Source organism: Anomalospiza imberbis, chromosome 4, assembly GCF_031753505.1.
Source record: "Anomalospiza imberbis isolate Cuckoo-Finch-1a 21T00152 chromosome 4, ASM3175350v1, whole genome shotgun sequence".
Taxonomy (NCBI): Eukaryota; Metazoa; Chordata; class Aves; order Passeriformes; family Viduidae; genus Anomalospiza; species Anomalospiza imberbis.
Window position 1 is genome coordinate 59,879,958 of NC_089684.1, and position 15,883 is coordinate 59,895,840.

Genomic DNA, 15,883 nt, shown 5'->3' on the forward strand with positions numbered 1-15,883 from the left:
TAGGCACTTGTGTGAAGAATCTGGCCACCAAACTAACAAGCTTTAGTTTCTGGAGGGATTTTAGAAGATAATTCATGCCAAGTTCATCATATCATCAATGGAAGTTTTACATCAGAAAGAAAAAGTCTCTGACCACCAGAAGAAGCTGCTACAGTCAACCTTACAGCCAATGACCTAAGTCAGCTAAGGGCAGATATACATCCTGGATGAAAGATGCAGAAATATATCTACCTTACTATCCACTTGTTTCAGCAGTTAGCTCACACAATGTCATCTTGATTTTCAGCCAAATTGCATTTATTTATGTCACAGCTCCTGCCAAAAGAGAACAATGTAATCTTTCATCTGGATTTGGAGATGCAGATATAAAGCTGTGTGTTATCTTCATGCTGAATCAGAACCTGTTTGCTTATTTTTTTCTACAGCCTCCCATATGTGCTTGATGAATTAATGACTGAAGTAGAGTATAAAGCAGTGTCACTGATCATATTTTTATTTATTATTCAATCTATAGGGCAGGCTTTGGTCTCTTAACCTCTGTTATAAGCTTTCCCATCCACTTGATTTGATCCACCAGACTAGGCTAAAAGCAAGAATTCTCTCTCTTAATTACTTTGTTCCTTTTCTGTAGAATTCTAACTGCTGCAGATGAGGTTAGTGCATTGGTAATAGACACTTAATTTTTTTTTCATAATTAAAAATAATTCAAATTTGACTCAAGATTGTGAGTCTGTATATTCTGAATTGGAGCCATTATCATACAGCACACTAGTAAGTCAGTATAAATTGTACTTATGAAGTTGTACTTCTTAGTCTTCCCATTTTAAACACTTTACTCCTCCATTAAATGCATTTTACAGGCTTGTAAAATAGTTCGGCTATCAGTTCTCTTACCCTATAGCATCAAATTCTTACTTATATCACCCTTTCTGGCTTTCAATAATTATATGTGCATCATATTTTTCCTTGGTTTGGATCTTAAGACTAAGAAGTTAAATTCTCAAATATGCTATTCCTGCCCCATTGCATTCATTTATAAATGAATGCTGAATGTCAAACAACTAATACGAACATTATGAATTTAGTACTAAGTATTGCCAATCTGGACATCCAGAAATATGAGCCTATTACCTCCTTTATGTCAACAATATGTGGCAATGATTGAAACACTGTAAGCTTGAAACTCATTCTAGTTTCTATTGGGACATCCTTATTGCACAAAGAAATAATGTTTTCATACTTTCGTGCTCTTCTCAACAACTGTAACAGATAGTAACCTTCATTTTGAATAAGTAAAAGACAAAACTGATCTGAATATAAAGATGTTGCTGGAAGAAAGAGTATCATGACCTCTATGACACAGTTCATGAGAATACTAACTGTGGCACTGCTTTCTTCTTCTGAGATTTGAGAGATGCAGTTCATTAACACCTATGAATCTTTACATTTCCACAAGATGTGAAAGAGAAGCAATTGGATTGTTATGCATATGAATCCTAGCTATTCTTCCTACAATGTTGAGCTGACTGAATTGCATGTACAAGGTACAGTTACAGGTGGTGCTGAAGAAAATCAATTTATCCAAGAGTTAGCTTGGAAGATCCAGTAAATGTAGACTTTCCTCACTGCTTCTTGTTCTGGGAGGTCTCTACAAAGAAGGTTCATAGGTCCCATTGTCTATAATTCATGCAACTTGGATCAGCTCCCCCAACTCCAGATTCACTACTCTTTTGGTGTAAAGTATCACACCTGATCCTAAATTGCCAGTTTTAACACTTAGGCATCTTTTGCTCTCAGAAATTCCAGAGCTTGATGATCTGGGATTTACACCACTCCATATGAGGTCTTTCTTTTTAGTGGTCACTCAGAATAAGTACATCTTCATTTTCCTACATGAGAAAATTGGGGTTGGGAAGCAAATTATACAGCAGTGCGATTGTTTTTCTGCAACACAATTCCCATTTAATTATTAAAGAGGCAGATTTGTACAGTAAACGGTTCATTGAGTCAGTTGAGTGACTAACTACCTAGGCTAGTTTCAGCAAGATAAGGCCATATATTGACTGAAGAAATGCAAAGAAATACAATAACTCCCAGAGGGGACAAAGATCCTGGTAGGAGCAAGGGATGGAAAACCAGAAGACCATAGGAAAACTCAGGAAACCAGAGCTAGGAAAGGACCACAGCAATTTTTCAATTCCTGAAATAATGTGTAAAGGTTACGTGAACAATCCAATTAACTAATTAGAATTATTAGAGAAGAATTAATTCTTTGCCCTTTCAATCAGTAGTACAAAAGCAGACAGTCTTAGCTACTGACAACTTTCCAACATTTCTATGCTCTATTACTCCCAGCTTAAAAAGGAAGCTACCATAGAAAGAGAATCCCTACTTTCAGCTTCAGTCTGGCTTTGAGGGATGTCAGCAAGGGGCAGACTGCAAAGACAGTTCACTTCTGATTCACTTCCCTCCCACTAAGATTAAAACACTCTGGAAATCATGTCAGGCTTCATTTCCACAGGAACCAGCAAGAAACCCCATATATGCAGGGTCAAGAGGGAGTATGGATGACCATAGATATACCAAGCGGTTCTTAAGTAGGACTTGATCCATGCACCGAGGACAATCTTAGGTTATATAGTGGAAATATTAACTGGTTCATTAGCATGAAAGTTAATGCTTGTTAACTTCATAGTATTCTTTTCTCATTTGAGCCTGAAGGCACATGATTAGTCATCACATCTTGTCACGTAAAGTACCTCAGTTCTTTCACAGAAGTAACAACCAGTCTCTAGAAAAAGCAAGTATTTTTCTGTAAGGCAGACTTTGAGATCTCTTCTGAGTACCACCCAACAAAGCCTGTTTTAGGAAATATCATTTAGGAATAATAGTGATATAAAGAAAATACTGCCACTCACTTGTTAGGGATGACCTGATCCAAACTACCTACTGTATGCAACTTTTTTTTTCTTTAAATAGAGAGAGGTTATGACTGAATTGTTGAATCAGAAATTAAATTACTGGTTTGTGTTCTTTAAAATTTGTTAGAACATTTCGTCTCCTCAATCCTATTTTAGCAGGAGAAACAGAAGGACAGATTACAGAATAAATAACTTTTTAAATGGCATATGCATAAATTTAATACTTTTAGGGCATAAACTGACAAAAAAAAAGGAATCAGAAATGGAGATGGGAAGCTGCTACCATGGCCATGGCAAGTGAGGTCTGGAAAAAGGGAACAAATTGATTCCACAAAGTCAAAGGTCTACACAGAAAATGCTGCCAGGCACTGTGCCAAATTCTAGAAAAGCAAAGATTAGATGGGGAGATCAGGACAAGCACCAGGCAACAGAATTGTGCAAGACATAAATTCAGCTAGTAAACAAGTTTTATAAACAATGGCAACCTGTGTATTAGGCTTGAAAATGTGGCAAGTTGATGGTAAACTAGCAACTAGGCTCTCAGGTCCATCTTCAGCTGCCAGGATTCATCAAGCTTTCATCCTGCCGTGGTACTGAGTAACTGGCAAAGAAAAAAAGGCTGTCTGGCCACATGGATCTTGATGTACTGACAAAGTTTATCAGCAAACCAGTAGAAGAGCAGCTCACAAGCTCATTCTGACTACACAGCAGTACAGCTTTTAAAGTCACAAATCTACTTCTAAGTATAGTGCTACTACAGGACCTACCTGACACCTCAGCTGGGGATAGGGCTGTTACAATCTTTCTGCATGGCATCACACTGTACCATACAGAGCTCAAACTACCATTTCTTGCATTCTCATTAATAAACCACTAGAAAACAAGTGCTATAATGATCAGAAGAAAAGTAAGAATTCTTGGATACGTGCAAACTTAACTTAGACACCTAATGAGACAATAATTTTTGTAATTTATTCCAAAACAATAAATTTATAAGATACATAATTGGAAGACTATATTTTATAAATTGGCATCAAGAGTTTCTGATGCTTTATTCTTTAACCCTTGTTATGTATTACAATATTCCAAAATTTATATATTAGGATTCTGTGTTCAATTTTCACTTGGAAGTAACAGCCTTGGTATTTTTATGATAGCTGCCTGATAGGTGTGAAACTGCCAATGACAGTAAGGAATGACAGAATATGCTTGAAGGCTTTTTTTGTTGGTTGGATTTTTTTACTCATATTCAGGGACATATTCTCAGTAGAATTTCATACTGTGATTAGAGCAGAGGAAAGACAGAGCATCATCTGCCATAGTACTGTCAGTAGACTGAAGTCACCAAACCTGAAAATCACAGGGGAAATGGTTTAGACTAGACAATGGCAAAAATATAATGGTTGAATGGAAGTGTATTTCTTAATATCATTCCTTGAACCTCAAACACTAATAAGATAGCTAGTATCAATTCCAAGCTTCTTACCTGAGTAGCAAATTATGCATGAACTTTCTCACACAGGAAACTTCCAGTCCTTCAGATGCTTCCAAACAGTGGATGACATTCATCCGCTCATTAGGCTTCATCCAATGCCCAACTTTAACCAAATATTTCATAATTTGAGTGTATCTTAGGTGGCAGATGGAGGCTGTATTTCACTAATAAACAAAAAGTGTCAGGTACCTGGATTCATGACATTAGGAAACAGTCTAAAAAAGTTAGACAGAACTCTAGCTCACTGTCATTCCATCTCCAAAAGACTGCAGCCTTTCAAAAATGTATGAGACCGACAACAGATCTTAAAAAATAGCATGAAACTTATTATTTGTTGTTTAGCAAGATTGTCAAACATAAAAGCACAGGTGTCAGAATACTGCTTGAGGGGGAAGTTTTGATGCAGCCTTCTGAAGGGAAGACCTAATAGTGTCCATCAATTACGGAGCCAGAGATCCACAATGCACTTTCCAGTCAGTTCAGAGAAGGCAATAGAAACTCTTTGAAAAATTACTTTATGCTAAGAGCAGATTCAGTATGTGTATAAAATATGCCTCTGTGCCACAGCAACATACAGCATAAGCTAAATCCATGAAAAGAAATCACTATCCAGTAAGAAAAATCATCATTACCATCATATCTGATTATGTTCTGAGAGTTAAAAAATAACCAGAAAATAAACCATAAGTTCAATATAAAAGATTTCCTTTTAAATAGCATTTTTCTATGTGAAAAAATTCTGTTAATAGAGCTAATAAAAATACAGGTGTTATTGTTTTTATACCATGAAAGATATTCAGTGAAATTTGTTATCTTCATATTAATCTTACAGGCCCCAACATTAACTACATTTTTTCTTGAAAATGATGCAGGCAGATTTTTTTTTTCTTCAAGTTGTATAGAGCCGTCACTGAAAAAGAAGCTAAAAACCCCCTTCGGTTTCAGTACTCAAATGGTGTTTTAGGCGTTTTACATAGTACTAAGAAAAAGCAGCACAGATATTAATCTCAATTCAGCTTCAGTCACAGGTAATGTGTTGCCATATCTGACTGCAATATGCTGGTTAAATCTTGGAACATCATTATAATTGTGCATTATCATGTATTTTTGAAGAAATTGAATTGTGAAATAGGTGTAAAAGTTTAACAACCCATGAAGTCACATATACATTAACACATAGCAGAGAATGCAGTAAAATCTTCATTTATGTCAGACATATCAGTAATAGGTATTGAAATTACAAGTAATTTTAGGTCTAAATGCATTGGGAAATTACATCTCTGTAACAGTAATACCCAAATCACCAAAATAATTGGTTTTTTGCCTCTGAATGTTACTTTTTACCTGGATTACTCACTATCAAAATATGTCTTATGTACCAAAAGTAAACAGATACCAGATATATTTGCATATCTTACTAATTAAGTCCTCTGACTAACAAAAGTATAATCTAACAGTGCTACAGTTTCAATCTGGACTCATTTACTAATTTCTATAGTGAACCCTGACAAGTCTTACCTGCTGTGTTTCCTTACCTGTAAAATGAAGCTGATTCACTTGCATGCAGAAAAACACTTACAAATTCTTATTGGAACATTCCTGTTGGATGTATTTGAATATTTAGAGAGCAACATGAGACAAAAAAAAAGTTGTTAGGCTTCTGGAATACAGTACAGAGGATATGTCACAAAGTGACAGCAAGGCAAAGCCAGCCATACTGTTTCCAAATAAATTGCTTTTAACACTGTTTTGTTATTCAAATCATGCAATAAGAACCAATTATTTGTTTCATATAAGAGCAGAAGTCCTTCTGCTTCAAGTAGATTAATTGGCTTGCCAAAATTCTGTAAGTTTTGACTCAGTATCGAAAACAAAAAACCGAAACAGAATGAGGCCATCATTTTTAGTTTTTTTAGTACTCTGGTTCAGGTCAAACAAAAAGAAAATAAATGAAACCAATACTGAAAATACATCTTGAATGGGAAACATGGTCTAGCTGCTTATAACCATAGAGAAAATTTTAAGGCATTTCTATTAACCTGAATATTTTTTGAAGTAATCAGAAGATAGTGCAAAAACTATCATAATATCTATGTATTCACTTATTCTTTCTTTGAAGAAAGAATAATAAATTTTTGTTTTATCTTAAGGAAAAGTAATTTTCCAGAGGGGCTCTAAGGTGTGAATTGAAAATTCCACTTCCAAGGCACTTTGAACTGAGGTGAGAAGGCGTGGAAATTCTGAATGGTTGCAGTGGGATTGATTGTTTTTATGCATATCAATACACAGGAGTGAAATCAAAAATAAACAGCATAGACTGATGACTCTGTCACAGTATGGAATACTGGTCAATAAAGGAAAGTTAGAATAAAAGCAGAGACATCTGTACACACAAGGCAGCAATATCTGTGTTGCCTCTCTGTGAATGAGTTATAACTCTACCTAACTTCAGGTGTGACAAGCTTCTAGAATGTATGCACATTTCAAATGCAAGTGCAGATAAATCAGTTTCATTTGCAGCTCTGCTCATGAAATAGGTAATTTGGTATTATGTCACTGCTTCCAGGACTTAGGTTATTTTTATTTTGTTTCAATGCAAGAACTACTCTCTTCAAAGTTTATAGACTAATATAATAATTAGAGCTGGAAGAGGCCTTTGAAAGACCGTCTTGTCTACTCCCTAACCTAAGCAGGAAGATCTTCAACTAGATCACGTTGCACAGAGCTCTATCCAACCTGACCTTGAATGTTTCCAGGGATGGGGAATCAACCACCTCTCTGAACAACTTGTTCCTGTGCTTGACCACTCTTATTGTGATAAAACTTCTTTCTTATATCTAAACTAAATCAACACTCCTTCAGCTTAAAAACATTACCCCTTTTCATATCACAACAGGCTCTGCTAAAAAGTTTGTTCCCATCTTTCTTACACTCCTAAGTACTGAAAGGCAGCAATAATGTCTTTCCAGAGCCTTCTCTTCTGGCCAAACAACCCCAACCCTCTCAGTCTTTTCTCCTTTCCTTCTAGAAGAGGTGCTCCATCCTTCTGATCAACTTGGCAGCCTCCTCTGGACTTTCTCCAACCAGTCCCTGTCTTTCCTCTGCTGGAGACCTCAGAGTTGAGCACAGCACTCCAGGCAGGGGCTAACCAGAGCAGAGCAGAGGAGCAGAATCTTCTCCCTTGCCCTGCTGGCCACACTGCTTTGGATGCAGCAGTGGGCTTTGTGGGCTGTGAGTGCCCATTGCCGGCTTTTGTCCACCCTTACATCCACCAGCATCCCCAAGTCCTTCTCGGCAGTGCTGCTCTCAATCATTCATCCCATCCCCCAGCCTGGTAGCTCCAACCCAGCATAGCACTCTGCACTTAGCTTTGTCAAACCTCAGGGAGTTCCCATGGGCCCACTTCTCAAGCTTGTTGAGGTCCCTCTAGATCACATTCCACTCTCCAGGTGTGGCAACAGCACCACCCAGCTTGGTGTCATCAGTAAATTTTCAGAGACCACACTAAATTTCTATGTCTAAACGTCTATGTCACTGAGGAAGACATAAAACACCACTGGTCCCTAGAACCCCTGGGAGTCCCACTTGTCATCCCTCTAGATGCAGCTGTCCAACCAACTCCTCATCCATCAAACAAACCCATCTCTCTCCAGTACAGAGGGAAGGATGGTGTGGGGGCCCATGTCAAAGGCTTTAGAGAAATCCAGATAAATGGCATCTGTAGCTCTTTCTTTGTAAACTGCTATAGTCACTCCATTATAAAATCCCCTCAGGTTGGTTAGGCTGGATTTTTCCTTACACAGTAACATTTAAAATGAAGTGAAATTAAGATGTCAAACCAAATGTTTTATTTTGTTAGCATATTTGTATAAGCTATTATGCATTAGCCAGTGTAATTTTATTACATTTATAAAGTATATGCTGCTGATTCTATAGTTCTAAATTGGGTTAAGTTGCCATCAGAGACTGAAGGAATTGATGTCTCAAGATATTTCGGGATGCCTGTGTGGGAGGGAAGGGGCAGGTCTGGCCTTGCCCTGGTGAGACAGTGAACAGCCCCACACCCCAACTAGAGCCCATATCCCAGGCTGGCAGAACTGCCAATCACTAGCACACCAGGAGCAGTGCTCCACTCTGCCCTAACCCAGCCCTACAGAGGCCAAATGACCAGAAGTCCCACCTGGGGGGAGGGCCCAGAAAGGCCATTGGGTATTTAAGGCCGAGGAGGCAGCCAATACTTTTCTTTACCCTGCCTTCCTCTTGGAGTTTCTGTCTGAGAACTGCTGGAACCCAGGAGCTGGTAGCTATGCGTGTGCTTTTATATATCTTTTCTGTCTTTCTTCTCCTAACTCCCTTCTCTTGGAACATTTTGAGTAACATAACATCAAGAAAAAAAAAATGCTAAGTTGAATGGGCTAAATTAATGCTGTGAGAAATGTTTTAGGTTGATTGGGTATTGTACTAAATCTTTTGCCAAGTTCCTTGATTTTTCTAAATTTTACCACTGAACTTTTGTGTTGTTTTGACCTCTTGAGACTATCTGATCGCTATTTCTTCCATGCATCCAACACAGGGTATGTGAACCACTGTAAAATCATTTTATTGGGGCCTTACATTTATACGTTTTATTGGAAATTTTGCTTGAGAAGGGACTGCACATCTAATTTTCCTCCTGCTATGATTTTGTAGAAGTGCCTTGGTCAGTAGCAAACTGTTTAAGGTATAATTCATATATTACAGAGACTTTGACCTTTATGATCACAGCCTACTTAAGGGATTTTAGGGGATGGTCTTGTGCTGGGCTAGGAGTTGGACTCTATGATCTTTGTGGATCCTTTTACAACTCAGCATCTTCTGTGATTCTGTGAAAATTGAAGCATTTTTTTGTGTGAGTATAATATGGGAAAGTATAACATAGGAAACCTTTAAACAAATACCATGTAAGAAGTCAATAATTTTCATACGTTTGCCTTCTGCAGAAGTTTTCTAGAAACTTGTCAAGAATTTTACCTGTCTATTAATATACAAGATGAAATTTATAAGAAACTTTGAAAATGGAGGAATGAACTTAATTGCCCAGGGCACGTGGAAAACTTTTAACAGTAACCTCTATAGCATAATCTATAACTATAGAGAATATAAACTCTTGAACATTCTTCTTCCCTTCTCTCTGACATCATTGGGATTTCTCTGGGTAGCTGTCAGTTTTATGGGATCTCAGAACTCAAATTACTCGTTTCCACTAGAAAAAAATCTTGGGGTAAAATTAAAATAATGTTAATTTCACGTGACAGTGCAGCGGAGCACAGCTAATGGAGCACAGTAAACCAAGTGTGCATTAATGTAATAGACATGTATAGCAATCAGTGAAGTTACTATGTTAGTTTTTTTTTTTAGTTTACATACTTCAGTCAATCACGTTCCAGGACTTATGTCTAGAATACATTAAGAATAGAAATAAAAAAATGTTCCACCTCTTTGATACCTCCCCAGTCCCTATTCCCATTCTGCCCCACTTGTCTCAGTGTTGTCTGTGGAATAAAGGGTCAAAGTTTAATAGCCAGTATAGCAGAATTAACAAAAATTGAATGGGCATGTAATGGTGGTACTGTTTGACAGCTCAAAGTTATAATTTTCATGTTAGTGTTGCATTTGAAATTTTTTTTTGCTTGCATTTAAGCAAAACCACAGAAATGAAACATTCCCCTGCTATGTGTTTTTATGAAACAAAAACAGACCTGAGATGAAGCACATGCACTTCACCTTTGGTTGAGTCACAGCAGGTTAGGCTGCTGTGCTACTCAGATAAAAAGCCCAGTGTGCATACACTGCCTTAGGTGCAAGCTGGGAGAGCTGGGGGGGCATATCTGGGTGATTGTGTCAGGCAGTTGGAAGGATGAGCCTACAGCTGTGCTTCACAAGAAAAAAAAATTACATCTCAGTTTTTTGGTGGAACATGATGGGGAGCTGTTTCTAAAAGACTGGATTGAATAGTTAATGTAGACCTATATAAACTGAGGTAAAAGATACCATTTTGTTGTATGTATTGAAATGCTTCACTGACACGTTCTTTGCAGCATTTGTGATAAAAGATCTTTTCAACTGCTTCACACTACATATAGTATTGTTTTCCTACACTCGATGCACATATTAAAGTCAATGCTCTTGACTATTTATCATTTCATAATAGCTTACCAATCATGCACAAGTGGAAATAATATTGAGCAGAAAAAGAAAATGTACTAGTAGAGGGTTTCTACAAGCTGCCCACCAAGATAAGAAACTCCTAACCTTCAGAAAAAAATCTGTACTTTCAGAAATTAGATCTGTGTAATATTGTTTCTGTTGAATGATGGGAGTGGGAAAATGTATCACATCTAACAGTTTTGCCAAAGTCCAGGCCCTTCTGACCACATTGAGTCATCTTTGCTATAAAAATCAGTGTGAACAGATCATAGTAACAGATATGCTCGCATGTGAAAATTCGAGAGGAGTATTGTCTGCTTTCCAAGTGCACAAAAAGATATTATTAACATTTACTCAAATAAAAAAATATTTTCCTTACTAGTTAAAAACAAAACCAAAAGAAATCTAAAAGAGCTGCAGAAGCTGCTGAAATGTTACCGGACAAGATTGCCGCACTAGTATCATTAGTGTAGATCTTTCTGCCAGATAAAAGCTTTGTTCAAGGAGGATAAGAAGAAATGGATCAAAGTAAAGTTCCCCATATTCACCACTTCCTTGTTCTAGGAAATTTGACTTCCTACTGCAGAAAGGAATAAATTATGTTTTTCAGCTTTTCTTGAATATTGATTAAGTATAGACAATGAATAATGTCTATACTTATGTGTTGAAACAGTATCTAGAAAAAGTTAATTGGAGTTAAGAGCACAGTAATTTTGGTGCCCATTTTTCATTCTCTTCTTACATAATCTATGCAATTTGGGTTTCTAATTTTTTTCCTAATACAATAGTGCTTCTGTACTCTTGTAGTGTACTTCTTTGCCATAGAAAATTGTCCATCATCTTTAATAATGAGTTGCATTCTGAAATCTGAAGTTCTTATCTGTGTTTATAAAATCATTCATTTGAGCACAAATTTACAGACAAAATTTGAAGCAGATTACAAGAAGCATTAAATTAAAATTATGCTAGAAAATGCTGTGAGCAGATTTCTTTGAATAACTCAGTACCTTCAGTCTTCAACACAGTTGTTTTACCTACATTAAAAATATTAATTTTTCCCCTCTGCGTTTATCCAATAAACCAGTGTTCTACTTATTACTATTTCTTGTTTTAAACTGAACTCATGAAGGCAACTGGAGATTATTAAGGTGAATGACAAAGCAAAAATGGGTATTTGTTTGAAATACTTGGACTGAAATGCAAATATATTCTACCCCTATTTTCCTGGTGGTCATTGACTGTGTAATAAAAATAATCTTAACTTACAAATGTTTCCACTCTTTACTCTCACAGCTGCTAATATAAATGTGTAAGAAATTTCTAGACCATGGATTGAAATCCAGGCCTCTGGTTTTGTAGACAAATGTTTCATAGCAGCTGTTTAGACACACCCACTGCTTTGAACTGCATGCCTCCTGGCTTCTTACTGTGGTGTGCCTTGACATCAGTGGTAAAAAGGGAGAGTTTGTCATTATATTAGTTGTTTTATTGCTAAAGCATATGTTATGATTTCTTGTGAATCCTCCTAAGCTGTTGGTGATCTGTGTTGATGATGATCAGAACATTCATAGGAAACACATGGGTTTAAGTCCTCTGAGGAAGGAGGAAACAGAATTCAGTCCTGCTTCTTGATGCTCTGCCAGGCATGCAATTGCTGAAAAGGTCACTTTCTCCCCCAGCATTTTAAAATGAAAAGTTAGCACTGCTTAGGTGCTACAAGAGTAGCAGTAGATACATGTGCTCATGAAATAATTGCAGATACCACCCTTCCTTGGCTGAGTTATCTTTACAAGCAACATAGAAATCCAAGGATCAAATTTTACTTTGGGATCATTTATATTCAGTTTCTGTAGCTTAGCTTGCAAAAATCCTATGAGATTTATTAGCTGAAGGCCTTTCATGGCTACAGGAATCATGTATATTGACATATTTGTAATAGTCAAGATGCATGCTTTCAGAGGGGGTCAACCCATTGAATCAATAGCCAGAGCCACAGCTCTATGCTGGTGAATAGCTCTCCCTGAAATGACTGGGGGGGGATCTTTTGTGAGCCTGCAGTTTTCAAATAAAGAGAGCGATGACTTTAATGCATCTGAGTATCATTACTCTAATGTGGCATATTTCTTGTCACTTTTATCTTTATGTTCCTTCTTTCCAGCTCATTGCAGCTTCTTCCCAGCTTGCCATCGCTTCACTCTGTTCATGATGCTGCTTCTGCAAAGACAGCACTTCTATGATAAGTTCTGTTGGTTTCAACACACTTCTCATTCAGAGCAAAATGTTCACTTGTACCATGAAGTCGGTAGTTTGTAGTCTTTTTCTCTCCTTTATGCAGTAACTAAATTCAATAAAAGTAGAGTGTCTTGTTCTCATCTGTGCTTTCTTGGTAATCAATATAGCACCAATAATTACAGATTAGTTTAGTAAAAACACAAAACAAAACTAAATTGACATGACAGTTGAAATATTAGATGAGAATGCATTGGTTCTTCCTCTGATGTTTTTTGACATTATTCTTTCCTTGTTCCCTATACACTTCCCACCAAAAAGAAATTATAGAATCATGGCATGGGTTGGAATGAATCTTAAATGTCATATAATTCCATCCCCCACGCTGTGGACAGGGACACCTTCCACTCCACCAGGTTGCTCAGAGCCCTATTCAACCTGGCCTTGAACACTTCCAGGGATCTACAACTTCTCTGGACAACCTGTACCAGTGTCTCACTGCCCTCACAGTAAAGAATTTCTTCCTAATATCTAATCTAAAGCTTTCTATTTGAATCCATTCCTCCTGTCCTGTCACTGCATGCTCTTGCATATAGTAATTATTAAAAGGTTAAGATGATGCTTAGATACATAAGCAAGTTAAATTCCTTTTCTGTTTATTTAGTTATCCAAAGGACCACATTGTTATTAAACAAGAAATACTTATATTGTTCAACTAAAACCACATTAAAATGAATGGAGACAATGCTGGCAGTACTAGCTTTTGGTGATAAGGTTAAAGTTGTCAGAGACCTCTCAGCATGTGACAATTCTGTGTCCTATCACATCATGGAAGTGCTGCAGCAAGACTTGCCTCTGCCAGTTTCCTGTTCCATCAGACCACCATGAGCTGCAGGCTATATATATTATTCAGTCCTGGTTTACACTGTATGCCATGCATCCCATCCCTATCAATAGGATGAATTAATAATTAATGGAAATTAATAGAAATATTTCTCACCTGAATGTCGGGTGATAAAAAGCAGCAAAAGCCCCTTTGGAAACCAGTTAGCTGGTTTTACTACTAGAAGAGGCATTTAACAAAAAAAAAAAAAAAAGGTATTTTTTTAACTCAGCCTACTTGCTGCAGGAAAAGTTACTTTATTTTCTGGATCAATCAAATTTATTTCTCAAGCAATACTTGGTGCTGAAGGAGAACATGCAAGCAAAACCTTAAAACACTGTCCTAAGCATAACGGTTTCACTTTCTCCTCCCCAGTTATTACTGTTTACAGGTTCCCTACTGCCTAAAGCAAGGTAACATTAGAAGACATTCACATCTGAAATTTCTAGTATTAGCTAGAAGTTAAAAACTATGTAGCATAAAGAAATTGGTGTCATTTTGACCTAATATACCTGAAGGTAATATAGGTTTACTGCTAGTGAAATAATAAACATTCTGTAATTAATATTTATGAATAAATACCATATCTCAGTCATGAGTATTTTATAGATTAATTTTTTTCAGTAAATATTTCTTTCAATTAAACTTGAGAAAACAGTTAAAGTGCTGCATGACTAGAAGAGTCTAGATTTCTACCATGCTTCTCACATAAGCTGTTAAATATGCACTTAGTGCTACATAGAGTATGTAGGGTTATTCTGCTATGACATAAGATTTAGCTGCTATTCTGTATTCTATCTGGAGTTCCCAAAGCCAATAGATAAAAAAGCCTCTTTTTCAAAGTTAGAAAGCCTGTAGCTTTTGCTATGCTCTGTTTCAGTTCCCTTCTGTCTTTTAATTGCTTGAGAAGATTAGCAAAAGTAGCCCAAACTCCATTCTGCAGCGTGTCAGAATGCTCTCAGTTCTTAGTCATGTAGCCAAATTGACTTTAGCAATATGTCTACTTTCTACATGTTCTGATCCTATATAGCCTCCAAATTTATGATTCAATTTGACTTTATTTGGCTCCTATTCTTAAAGGGATCATAAAGTTGCCATTAATCTTTGATTGTATTCCATCTATTCTCAAGGTGACTTCTGTTGCCTCATGAGGTACGTACTACTGAGCTACCTGCCAAACAATCTTTCTGCTTCAAGGCTACATGTTTTCCAGGCATATTTGTATCTGGGCATTTCATTCTTGTTTCAAAAGCTGATTGCCAACAGCACAGGTAATGAATAACATTCAATTAATTTGAAGCATTATATTACTGATTTAGAAAGACCTTTCAACTTCCATTTTCTTACAGATTGACTTGGCCCAGTATCCAAGATTCCTATCACTGAAGAAACTGTACATATTCCCTAGTGTAGTATTTAAATCTTTGTTTCTGGTCTCTAGTGTAGAAATTTCCCTGGGTTTGTGTTAGCCACTGCACAGTAACTTCCTCTGTGTGTGCTTGTTCATACACAGCAGAAGGCACATTGAGGAGTGGGTGAGGCTGTCTTCCTGCAGTTGTAATCCAAACCCTAACCTTGCCAACAGCATTTCATAGCATCCCACTCAGGGAAGCGACACAGCACTAACAATGGATGAAAAAAGCACTGACACTGAGGAGTGATTTGCTTGTAGAGAATGAACTGATATTCAGCAGTTAAACAGATTTTAAATTATAAATTACATTTAAACAGACTTTCTAGACCCTTCACATCAGTCTTCAGGCTTCCACATAGGCTTTCATAGCTTGCCATACAAGCAGGATAATAACGGTTCTTTTATGAGTTGACAGAAGTGTTGTTTGGATTTTTGTAAGTATGAACTTATTTCAAGACAACAACCTGGAACCCACTCCTAACCCCAACTCTATACTTACTATTTCAGATAAGCAAGAACACTGAAAACTGAAAGGAAGTTTCTTCTGGACAGACTTTTATAGTCATCACTGACTTTCTCTGAATATATAAGCCTAATTTTCTGAAGTTTTACAGAGAAAGAAAGCTTTGACTCCAGCCACAGTCTGAGCTCCAGCTTTCTAGCTAGGCAAGGTTCTCAGGATTTGTGTGTTGAGAAAAGAAATTACTTAGATGAACCACCTCTTGTTCACCATTGACCTCTTTGAGCTTAACAGT